At 49.1% G+C, this 11461-nt stretch overlaps 1 long non-coding RNA gene across 1 annotated transcript in view; it reads right to left on the bottom strand.

The window, feature by feature from the left end:
- Nucleotides 1–203: 203 nt before the first annotated feature.
- LOC149915520 (uncharacterized) overlaps nt 204–11461 on the bottom strand; it is a 27731-nt gene continuing 16473 nt past the window's right edge. The window contains exon 3 of the long non-coding RNA XR_016472083.1: nt 204–2267. This is a non-coding gene — a long non-coding RNA (uncharacterized LOC149915520). The remainder of the gene's footprint in view (nt 2268–11461) is intronic.

The raw sequence follows: 11461 nt of genomic DNA, 5'->3' as shown, positions 1-11461 counted from the left end.
ATGGAAATTACCATGGAAGAGGATAAAGAAAGGCCAAGCAGTGACCATGGCATGGTCATGGGCACTTAACTCTTTGGACGTGCCCTCAAGCCGCTGCCTGCGCTCAGGTCCTGGGACAGCCTGGGGGTACAGCACAGCCCTTCAAGCACTTCCCTGTCCCCAAGGTCCCCAAAGTCTGTAAGGTCCCCCCATGGACCCCAAGGTCTCCCCAATGTCCCCAGGCCAATGATGTCACAGTCCCCACTGTCACCCAGGGAGAGGCAAGGAGCAGCAGCCCCACACACCCAGCAGCTCCTTCCCTCCTCACCCATACATCAGAACAACCCAATTAAGTCATTTACAGTGAGGACCTGGAGATGGCAGCAACATATAATCACAAACATAAGCAGTTTTTACATGGTAATTATATATTCTATTTTTTTATCAGTGCAACACAGACAGAAGATTATTTTATGCTTGATATCATTCTAATTTTTGATCCATTTTTCCCCCCAACTTAAAAAGGATTAAGATTGGGCTTCTGGTAATAATTTTGGATATGCCGACTTCATAAGTACTACACAGCTTTGTATTAAACCGATTATTAGCTACTTTTGCTTATTGTTAACAGCGCTTCTCTTCTTTGGGCGAACATCTGAGGTGCGTGGAACCAGATGGTTGCAATGGTCAAACCGAAAGGCCAGAATATTTTTTAAGTCTGTTTTAAAATAAAACATACTATTCCTTTAAACTTCATCTGATAAAACAGTCTCGAGGAGATAGGCAACGAGAGAGGAAACACCGTGCCTGGCTTTGATCATTTTCAAAAGGAATTGGCACATGTGATTTTCTAGAAGATGAAGGCACCAGGTGAAACTATTTCATAACCCAAGCCCTTTTCTCTGCCGAAACCAGCATCTGCTTCTCGTTTTCCCTTGGTTTGAAGAGCAGCCCGCCTGACCCCCAGTTTACATCAATTACTGCTTGGTAGCGGCGGACAGCAAGAGGCAGAGGCTTGGAGAGTGGGCAGCCGTGGGGCCACGTGTGGTGGTGGGGATGGAGAGGAAGGGACACGAGCATAGGGGCACAAGGATGCACGTGGAGTGGTTGTAAATGAGGCTTCATTCTCCTCCTTTCTTATTATCACAACGTTCATCCTCGCACCCATCGAATGATTCACTCGCTTCCCACCACCCAACGCAGTGTGCATAGAAATGGGTGGGAGGGCTGGCAAATGTGGAACAGTTCCCTGGGGACACGACAGCAGTCCCCTTATCCCCCCTCTGCCTTGGCTACGTGTCCGTGCAAGCAGCTGCCTCCCATCTGCAGGGCCCCAGCAGAGATTGAGGCATTGAGGACACCACTGCCATGTGCACTGTGTCCATCACCATGTCTGGTACCGTGTACAAGAGCATACCCAGAATCATGCCCAGGAGTATAACCAGCACTGTGTCAGGCACTGCACCCAGCACTGTGTCCATCACCATGTCTGGCACCAAGTACAGCACTGTATATGGCACCACATCCAGCACCGTGTTCAGCCCACGTTTCCAACCCCATGTCCAGCAACCTCAGCCCCACTCCCACCACCCCTCTGCCACAAAGCTGCGCACAACAAACCAAAACTCCTGTGCATGCAGAGCACTCTTTGGCCAACACTCATGACTAAAGCCAGCCCTGTCTCATCTGGCTGTGTGGTGTTGATGTGCCAACCACCAATGGACAGCATCGTTGCGTAAAATCCAGATATTATCAAAGACAATAATAATTATAACTAGTACCATAACACTGAAAATAACAAATGTAATTCTCCCTGTTTGGTGCCAGTAGGGAACAAGTGTGGAGTGAATGAGTTCATGGGTAGGAATCAAAGATTTACAGACTATCTAGGAGTAATTTCTTATCCACATGAATTAGTAAATCACAGGTAATTATTGCAGACAAAGCTAGGCAGGTTCATCTTACCAGGTCAGTTAAGAATAGCCAGGATAATCAAACTGTCTCTAGAGCCAATAAACAGTGCTGGAGCTGGAGCCAAAAGGGCCACGTTTCCCAGGTGCTCACTTCCCCATAGCTCCTCCTGCTCTGGTCATTCCCTGCTGGAGGCAGTTACACACACCTGGTACACACTCACAGATCAGTGCCCACCTGAAGCAATCACAGCATCTCTCCAGTGCTGCCATGGGCGGAATGGGATGGTGGCAGCTCGGGGGAACCACTGGGGATGAGTTACTCCAGACACCACCCAGAGGAGGATGCAACGTTACTCTCCCAGTGCTCAGTGTTTCCTGGAAAAAGGATGCGGCGTCATTAAAAATAGAAGCATGAAAGATTATTTACATTTCAAGAATAGCTGACGTCTTTAAAGAAACTTCCATCATCCTTTAAAGGCTCTTAGTCAAACGCTGTTCATTATTAATGCCTGTTGGCTTTATTTAGCCTATGACTACAATTATATATTTATGAGGTAATCAGCAATTGGAAATTTCCCTGTAATGGTAACTGGAGCTTGGCATCCAAATAAAATGAACACCATTAAGAAAGTATTGCGGTCATTGGGGTGGATCAAGTGTGCTAATAGCCCAACTAACAGCAATTAAGTCAATTAACCATTCAGACATATGCTGCTCAATTTCCCTGCTTAAACAGCCCGGTGCATCTGCGAAATTTGTGGAACTTATTTATGGTGTAAGCGGCTGCTAGTCATTATTAACCAGGGGAAACAGTGAAAATAAGGGAGGCTTGTAAAAAATTAACTACTGCAGCAAAGGGTCTGCTAATTGCCAGTTCCCCTCCCAACAGGGGAAGGTTCTGTTTTGCCAAGTGTTTATTTATTGTCTTTTGAATGTCCCTGCGAGCATTTTATGGAGCTACCTCCATAGGTGGATGAGGCAGGTGGGTGTTGTGGAACAAACAGCCTGGCCAGAAGCAGCGTGAGGTGCTGGGAAATGGGAGATGAGCAATGGGGATATGGGCAGTGGGTGATGGGAGATGGGCAATGGGAGATGGAAGACTGGCATGTGGAGATGGGTGATGGATGCTGGGAGATGAGTGACGGGAGATGGGCACTGGGAGATGGGCACTGGCTGGAGCGAGGCCTCTCCTCTCCCTTTCACTGTTTTGGGTTCTTGTCATCTGTCCAGGAGAGGATGTTCCAAAGTTTTGTTAAGTGCCTGTTTTAATGAACACCATTAAAGTTAACCTAGCCATATAAAATACAGGAGAAATCTCCCATAAATACAGGTAAATAGAGATTGTAAAGATAAATAACAATACCGGTGTGTGAGAAGTGATAATGTACTCTATTTACTGCAGGCCCATAAAAGGCCAGTAAAAGATACTGCGCCTTTAATGACTTACTTTCTCCATGGCAGCCAGCACTCACAGTTAGCAAGCTAAGGATGCAGTGACACAAAAAAGCTTACAGATAATTAAATATTGATTTTTGTTTTCTAATCCTATATAAAAATTGTCCTGGGTCTCCCAATGGTAGTTTCATCTCACTAGGACACAGGGAGTGCTATTAACCCTGTTTGGTTTCAAGCTGTTGCAGAACAAATAAACTGGGGTCTGGAGAACCCGGGCAGCTGCCAGCACCCTCCATGAGCACCGTGCCCAGGCAGACAGCCAGGCTGTGGTTGGAGCCATGTCCCTTCCATGAGGGATCCACCAGCCCTGTCTCTCTGCCCCCCATCCCTGCCCCATGGAGCACCATTGGGTGCATGCTGACAGCTCGTGGGCGTTCTGCAACGAGCAAAAAGGTATTAAAGTAATAACCTCCGAGTCTGCCACGCATGATGTTCTCTATCACTATTGGGAAAGCAATTGCCTCCAGCAAAGATCTATTTCCTAAGTTGCTCATTTACAAACATGCGGTAAGTACTGTGTACACAGTATGAAATGGAATAAACCCCACCATTATACAATAGAGCCACTCATTCACAAAATGAAGCAAGGGGCTTCCTTTCCCAGCTATCTTTTCAAAACCACCATGCAGCACAATTCGCACTGTTTGCAGACCTCAGGATGTGAGTAAATCACGTTGCTTTGCATAATTCCTGTCCTTGGGTACACTGTGCCTTGTCTGAAAGAGGAGAACATCCATTCCCATCACTTCTCCAGTGCTGTGCGTAAAAATGAGGCCGTTGCTTTAACGTGCTGGATGGGTCTGATTGAAGGGAAAACAGCAAAACATCCTCCTGAAAAGCTGCATGCACCGTTTGCTTCGAAATCTTACTTTTACTTTTTTTTTATTTGATTTTATTTTTATTGCACAAAGCCTGTAGGCTCAATATTTTCCATGCCAAGTATAAGCAGTTCACCACGTACCCTAAGTCCCTGCTCAGCCAAGCATGGAAGTGCAAAGTAAGGACTGAAGCATGCCCTAACTCCGTGCTGACCGCAAGCACTTGGAGCAGGGGGCTGAGGTCTCCTCCAGATGCTGTACAGCCCCCCCCAGCCCCACTCCCCTCTTCCCAGCTCCCAACTGAGCGCTGTGTGGCTGCGGAGAGCTCAGGGAGGGCTGGAGAGACAGAGCAGCAGCCCCTGCGCGCTGCATCTGAACCTGAGCAGATAACCACAGATCTTTTGTGGTTGTCTGACTCTTTCTCTGCTCTTCCTCTGGGGGTTCCCGACCTCATTTGCAAGCGGTGCAAGCTAACCGCTGCGCTCCTGCAGGAGGCTCCATGGGAAGCAGCGCGAACTGAGACTGCTGTGCTGTGCTGTGCTGTGCTGTGCTGTGCTGTGCTGTGCTGTGCCGGGCTGGGGGTGCTGCTGCCTGAGCTCACCAGTGCCCTTTCCCTGCCTCCCCCCACCAAATCCAGGCTTTTTATGGAGTCTGGATCAACACCTGCCCTGTGTTACAACACCTTCTGCCAAAGCCCCAACACTCGGTCTGCCATTGGCTCTGCCTGTCTGCCTGCCCCAAAAACTTCAGGTTGTTTTCATCAAGACAACCAAGTCCTTCCTGAAGGGATGTAGTGAGCCCCACTCCTACAAATGTCTTCTCCTTACCCAAGGAGGAGTGGTTGGCAAGTGAGGAGGAACACTGGAAGTAGCTCTGCATGCAGCCCCCACCTTCTCTGTAGGGGAAGCAGTGATGCTGCCCTGCAGCCCCCAGGATATGTGCAGGAGAGAAGCACCAGGGCACAGGAACATCACCTGCCCAGAGATCAAACTTAAGCACCAGATCCACAGCGTGGAGCTGGCGGCACTGAATCCTCAAGCATGAGGTCAGCACTGCATGGCAGCACCCACTGACCTCACCAGATCGTGATGGTGGCACCCAGCTGTCCCCTAGGATGTCCCCGTGCCACGGCCCTGAAGTGTTCAGTGTGGGGGGCACCTTCAGGCACTGCCAGCAGGATCCACTGATTGAGACTCAAAAGAAATTCTTGGAGGCCAGCAGGATGCCAGGCCGAAGCAGAACAGCAGCAGGTTTGAGACTACAGACGCGTTCGTCAGAGCTGATGAATGCTGGCTTGTCAAGCCTTCCCATTTCAGACCCTGGATTGCCTTTAAAGTTTGCCAAGTCACTTTTCAGCATTTGTGTGGGCAGAAGGAGACGTGCAATTAAGCTGCAATTGCTGCACCGAAGCTGAATACTTTCAAGTTTGTTATTTCCTCAGAAATGACAAAATGCTGGTACCGAGACAAGGAACAGGACAGGCACTGCTGTTGCAAAACTGTACTCAGCGCAGAGAACACGTTTGTCCAAAAACTGATCTGGCTTTTACTGAAGAATGAAGACGTGTACATCAAGAGCTGCTTTAGTATTGGAGAAGCAGGCTGGGGAACTGGAAGCCACAATCACAAGCCGCATCAGAGCACTGGGAGGTGGAGGGGGCACAGACAGCAGTGCTGCTGCAGCCACCATCCAGCACACATATCCACTGGCACTGCTCGGTGCAGGGCTGTGGCTCAGCACCACCTGTGAGAAGCCAGGACACCAATTTCCCAACACCAGAGGGACAGCTTGGTGGGTACCTTCCCCACAAAGTTCTTATTCCTGCACGCATAGCAGCACAGTGCCAGCATTGAAAAACTTCCTCCTAGGCCATAAAGCACGCCGGCAGCAGGACGGATCGATCTGGAGGCAGTTGGCTGCTGCACTGCGTTAATTTCAGGCTCCTGGCTGAAATGCAGCAAGCACCTCAGAAGGAGACACAGGACTGGGGAATGGCTCACCAGGCCTAGAGATCGTGATGTTCTCCCGGGAGTAACCAGGCAACAGGAATGGGAGCACCCAGTTGGTGCAGAGCCTTGCTAACATATTGCTTCTTAATCAACACTTAAACAAAAAATGCTCTTTTCCGTCTAATGCCTGGGCTCATTTCAGAGCAGCTCGTCATGCCACCCAGTCTGAAAGCAAGAGAGGAACTCTTTCAGAAGGGAACGTTCACCCAAAATATGTGATGTAATCCAACAGTCATTTTCTGCCTTGGTTTTGCTGACTGCAGAAAGCTGCGTTTGGTTGCGCGCTGCTCTCCTGCCAGCTCAGCTTTGCTTCCCACTGCAAAGAGGCAACACAACCACAGAACAACCAATTACCTTGCATAGACAGCCCAGCACTGGGATGGCACAGGGCACTCCTGGCTGTGCACCTTGCAACCCCTTTCAGCAAAGCTGTTCCCTGCTGCAAGCTCTAAGCCAGGCCATGGGGCACAATGGCACGCAACATGCACATCTTAGGGATGCTGTGTCAGTACGCAGAGCCCCGCTCATTTTGTTCATTAACTGGGCCAGAACAAGTGCAGCTGCAGTGGCCGTGAGCACCTCGAGTGGGAGCTCAGGGCGTGGGAACCACACCAGCACTCCCTCTGAGCTCGTTCCACTCTTGCTAGCCAAAAATTTTGAAACCCAAACTCATCTCTTTGGAAACGGTTGTGTTATGGTTGCAAACTTCCCATGGCAACATGTGATTTTGATAAAGTTTAATTTCAAACAAAATTGAAACAAAGTATTTCAATGAAGGCAACACCGTCCCCTTTTTAACATTTTCCAAATGTCACATTCTGATATTTCGCTTTGAAATGTCTTTCCTTTGGAAATTTATACTATTTAAGAAAATGAAGACAAGGTTCGATCTCGTCCCAAACCACGCGACTGAGGGCGGGGATCCCTTCCATGCATGTGGATGTGGCACTGGAGCCCACTTACCCCAGCGGTGGCACTGAGTTTGATGGTGCAAAATAAGACAACAAGGGAGGGAGGAGAGGGCACGGCGAGCACAGAGAGGGATTTCTAAGCATCCTGGGGCGTTTTACGCACAGGGCTATGTGGATTGTTGGAGGTATTGGGCAGCAGAAAGGCGCTGTGGCCACTCATGCCTGGGGGATGGGGTCACGGCAGTTCTTTGCAGCCTATTTTAAATCACAGTTTCCAGCAGAGTTGGAGAAGACAAGGACAGGAGGGAAGGGGAAAAAAAAGTGCCGTGCAAAAAAAAAAAAAAAAATCACAGACAGCAATAAATTCTCCTGCAACGGTCTGAAGAACAAAACGCTTCCTAAGCAAGTTCAGCTAGAAGTACGCGTGCAAAAACCATATGGGCAGTGGGAGTGCGTGGGTGTGCTTGTCAGAGGTGCTGAGCGCCCAGCGCTGCCCGGGTGCAGAAGCATGGCATCTCAGGGCACTCGGCTGGGAGCGGCGAGCGTGGGTGGTGTGTGCATGGCTGTGCACGTATGTGTCAGCGTGTGTACATGTGCGTGCATGCGTGTGCGTCCTGCTCCAGCCAGCCGCGTGCGGGATGCTGTAGGTGTGCTGGGATGCTGCTCTTTCCAAAGGGCAGCGCCTGGAGCCCCACATGCAGTGCTGTGCCCGCTGTGTGGGTGGCAGCTCTGGGCTCGTGCCCACGTGGGGTCACCGTGTGCGGCTGCTGATAATGCAGGGCTGGTGGCTGCGTGGAGCGTGATGGGAATAGCGACAGCGCTGCTGCTCCCGAGGGCTGGGAAGGCACGGCGGTGTGCTGGAGCTGCAGGCAGCCTGTGAGTGGAGACAGATAAGGGACAGCATTGTGAGCCACGGGATATTTTTAACACATGCGCTTAAAGAGAAGGTTGTGCCCCGTTCCGATGGTTCGGATAGCAAAGCCTCGCTCCTTGTGATATTTTAAAAGGCTGCGGGAAGGATTAAAATGTAATTCCAAATTCAGATTCATGTCTCCTCTTCAGCTCTTTTAAAGGTCCAGTGGAACTCGTCCTATTTCAGAGGAGCATTTCTCCTCCTTTCTGGCACCTCCATCACTGTCTATGCTCGGCAGCCTGTATTTACACCAGGAGTGAGAGAACTGAACACAATGGGAATGTTGGAATGTTTTGCCAGTTTACAATCCGCAGGCCAGCTTTGGTTGCTCCTTGTACCTTGTTCTGCAGGAGCTGAACGACTGGTCCAACTTTGCCTTTGGTACCTGAGTTCCCTTTGCAGCCCCCTACAACCCCACAACAGCCGCGTGCTGCTGCCCAGGCCGAGGCATTGCCCAACTCTCCCCGCAGCTGTATCAGAATCACCCAGGAACCCAAGGTTCCTTCAGATTTATGCCACCACAACTGAATTTAGCACGTTAATAAATGGCCAGGCCATTAATAAACGGAGAGCTACCAAAGATCATGGACTTCATGACTAGACCAGGGTCACGCAATCACTTCTGCCCCATCGCTTTCCTCGCCTTCACATCCTCCGCACTCCGGTCTTTCTGATGCCAAGCTGGGTATGAAGTGTGTCCGCATGGAACCCCATGGAGCTGTGTGTGGGACAGCCCAGCCCCTGCTGCCAGCCCTGCAGTGGGGCAGAGCAGTGCCACACTCCTCGTGACACGCTTCCCGCGGTGACATCCCCCCCCTCCACTCACGGCTCTGGCACTTCTGTCACTCTCGTCCCAAACCATCTGGCTCCTGCAAGCAAATAGAAGTCCTCCTACACAGACCCTCTGCTGAGGGACGGATCCTTTCCCGGCTGACACCAGCAGCCTCCCACTGACAGCGGCCATCCCCAAGCATCCGACCTGGGCCATTTTCCCCCCAGACGCTGCCTTGGGAAAAAGGGAGCAGGGTCTGGGTCAATAACTGCCGTCAGCAACAAAATATTTCATTCTGACTTCAGATTTTAGAAACTATTAAGAAAGCAAAATGAATTTGAAAATGAATATCTGGCAGTCCGTTCCAATAAGGCCAACAGATAATGCTTTAACCTTGTTAAAATGTGGGGGGTTTATTTCAAAGCAAAAACTTATTAACATAGAAATGTTCCTGCAAAAAAATAGTTTCAACGTGATATATCTCTGACAGGTAAAAATTGAATTGCAAAACTGTCAACCAGCTGTGTTTAGATCAGGCACCTTAACTAGAATCCGAAGGAATACAAAATAATGGGATTTTGCTTACGCTCAAATTGTCTCTTATGTTTAGAGCTGTGAGTAATATGTTCTCAAAACACGTGGTGGGAAAACAAATAAAGAAATAAATGCATGGGATTTTGACCATTGGTGAATCAGAATGTTCCGAAAAGCCGATTTCCAGATGAACAGAGCGGCTGCGTATGGGAGTTTTCATTTTATCTTTACTCCTTTTACCTTTTCCCCCCAGCAACTGTGTTGGTGCCATGGCTCTGCGCTACCCCTGTGCCTGGGATCTGGCACCCAGGCTGTTGTCACCAAGCAGTGGGTCTGTGCCTCACCCAGGACGTCCTCACATTTCTTCCCCTCTTCTATTGGTGTCTTTTGATTACAAGCCCGCTTTGAAGAGACACTAATTGTAGCCTGCACACAATGCTTGTAATTATGCCTATTACATTTTGATTCATTTCCATATGTCAACACTACTACAAGGGGGACGCTGGGGGGGGAGCGCAGTTTTATAATCGGTTATTGTCTGCAAAAAAATCTGCGCGGCGCGTGAGTGAAGTGTTCTTTGTGGAAATTGAAAATAAGATGATAAATAAAAGTCTTCCTCTGACATCCAGAAAATGGACACTTTAAAATAAATTGCCACTGTTGATCAAGAAGATTGCTAGCTACCTTTTACATTAATGAGGCAAATACTCTTCAAGTCCCTAATAGCAATATGTTTGAGTATGTCATTTCAATAGCTTCTTTCTTAATAAAGCTTGACCCTAATATTCCCTTTGCTGTCAAAGGCATTGTCCTGCCAGACGTAACTGTGAGTTTTAGCTGCTAATCAGAATAAAAAGGGAGAGGCGAGAGTGACTGTCATGCAAAGGGCCACAGCACCAGGAGCAACGAGGTGCTGCCCCTGGCCAAGGTGGGACCCATGAGGATGGACGGGGTCCTGCATCCCCCTCACCCCGTGGCTACCAGTGTTTCCAGTGCACCCCACTGCTTCCAGTGCCCACCTCGGCATCATTACACCCAGTGCCCACCAGGTATCCCGACCCACTAATTACAGCACTTGCAAAAGTCAGAGAGGAGCTTATTCTTTAGCAATCAATCAATACAAGTTAAAAGGGCATCTTGTTTGTTTCTGTAACAATGCTCTTTAGAAAATTGGGACCTTTTACATTTCCTGGCTGATACGCCATCAGTCATACGTTGCATCAGTCACATCACGTTACGTCTCAAAGCATAATATAACATGATGTGACCGGTGCACTGGGCCAGGGATTTACAAAGAGAAGCGTTGCATTCTGTGAGATATTACAGCGAGTTTTTCTTTTTACCAGTCTGAGTTTGAAGATGAAGCAGTCGTCTTTGTGCAGCTGGGAGCTGCACACCTGCATGGCCATGCAGTGTTGGTAGCTGTGAGAAGGGCAGGGACACGTGCCCAGAGCAGTACCCACATCTGTCACACACTGGTGGTCACTGCCTGGTGCCTTGGTGCCCACCTGGGCACAGATGGGTGTTCTCAGGGACGGTACTTCAAAGGAACACACAGGGAGGTTTTGTGAACAAAGCTGCTTCTGGGTTTGTCATACGGATGAATTCCATCTTTCAAGTTCCTAAGACACTCTTATTTTAGCAAAGTGAAATTTTAAACTCCGAAACAGCAGAAAAGCCACATTTTCCCTCAAAATAATGGTAGCAGAAAGATTTCCTGGATTGGCACCAAGCTGTATTACATAAAAGAGAGATAGCTCAAGCACTGATGGGGATACAAAGCGGTTGACTTTCCAATGCCTCCATTTGATCAGAGACTCCATCCTCCAGACCTCCCTGATTGGAAGGTGATCTCAGAAGACAGTTATACATGAAGTATAACGTCTGAATTACAATTAACCCCGAGTTTCTCCAAGCCTGGGCGCTCAGCCTCCCTAAGCACCTGTCACCAACCACGGCTGCACAAGCCCTCATTTGTGGTTCCTATTGCAGAAGCAGACCCCCAGAGGCACTGCTCGTGGAGGGATGCTGAAGAGCTGAGGAGGCTTCAGGAGCGAAGGGGATGATGTATTCCGTTTTTAATCAGGGCTGTGGAGAATATTCAGGCAGCTGCCCACATAGGGACATAACCTGGATGTAAAGCACAGATTGGTAGAA

This window comes from Phasianus colchicus, chromosome 18, assembly GCF_987193195.1.
Source record: "Phasianus colchicus chromosome 18, bPhaCol1.hap1.1, whole genome shotgun sequence".
NCBI lineage: Eukaryota > Metazoa > Chordata > Aves > Galliformes > Phasianidae > Phasianus > Phasianus colchicus.
Note: the sequence above shows the minus strand (reverse complement) of the source record. Positions and strands in the feature narration are given on the sequence as shown.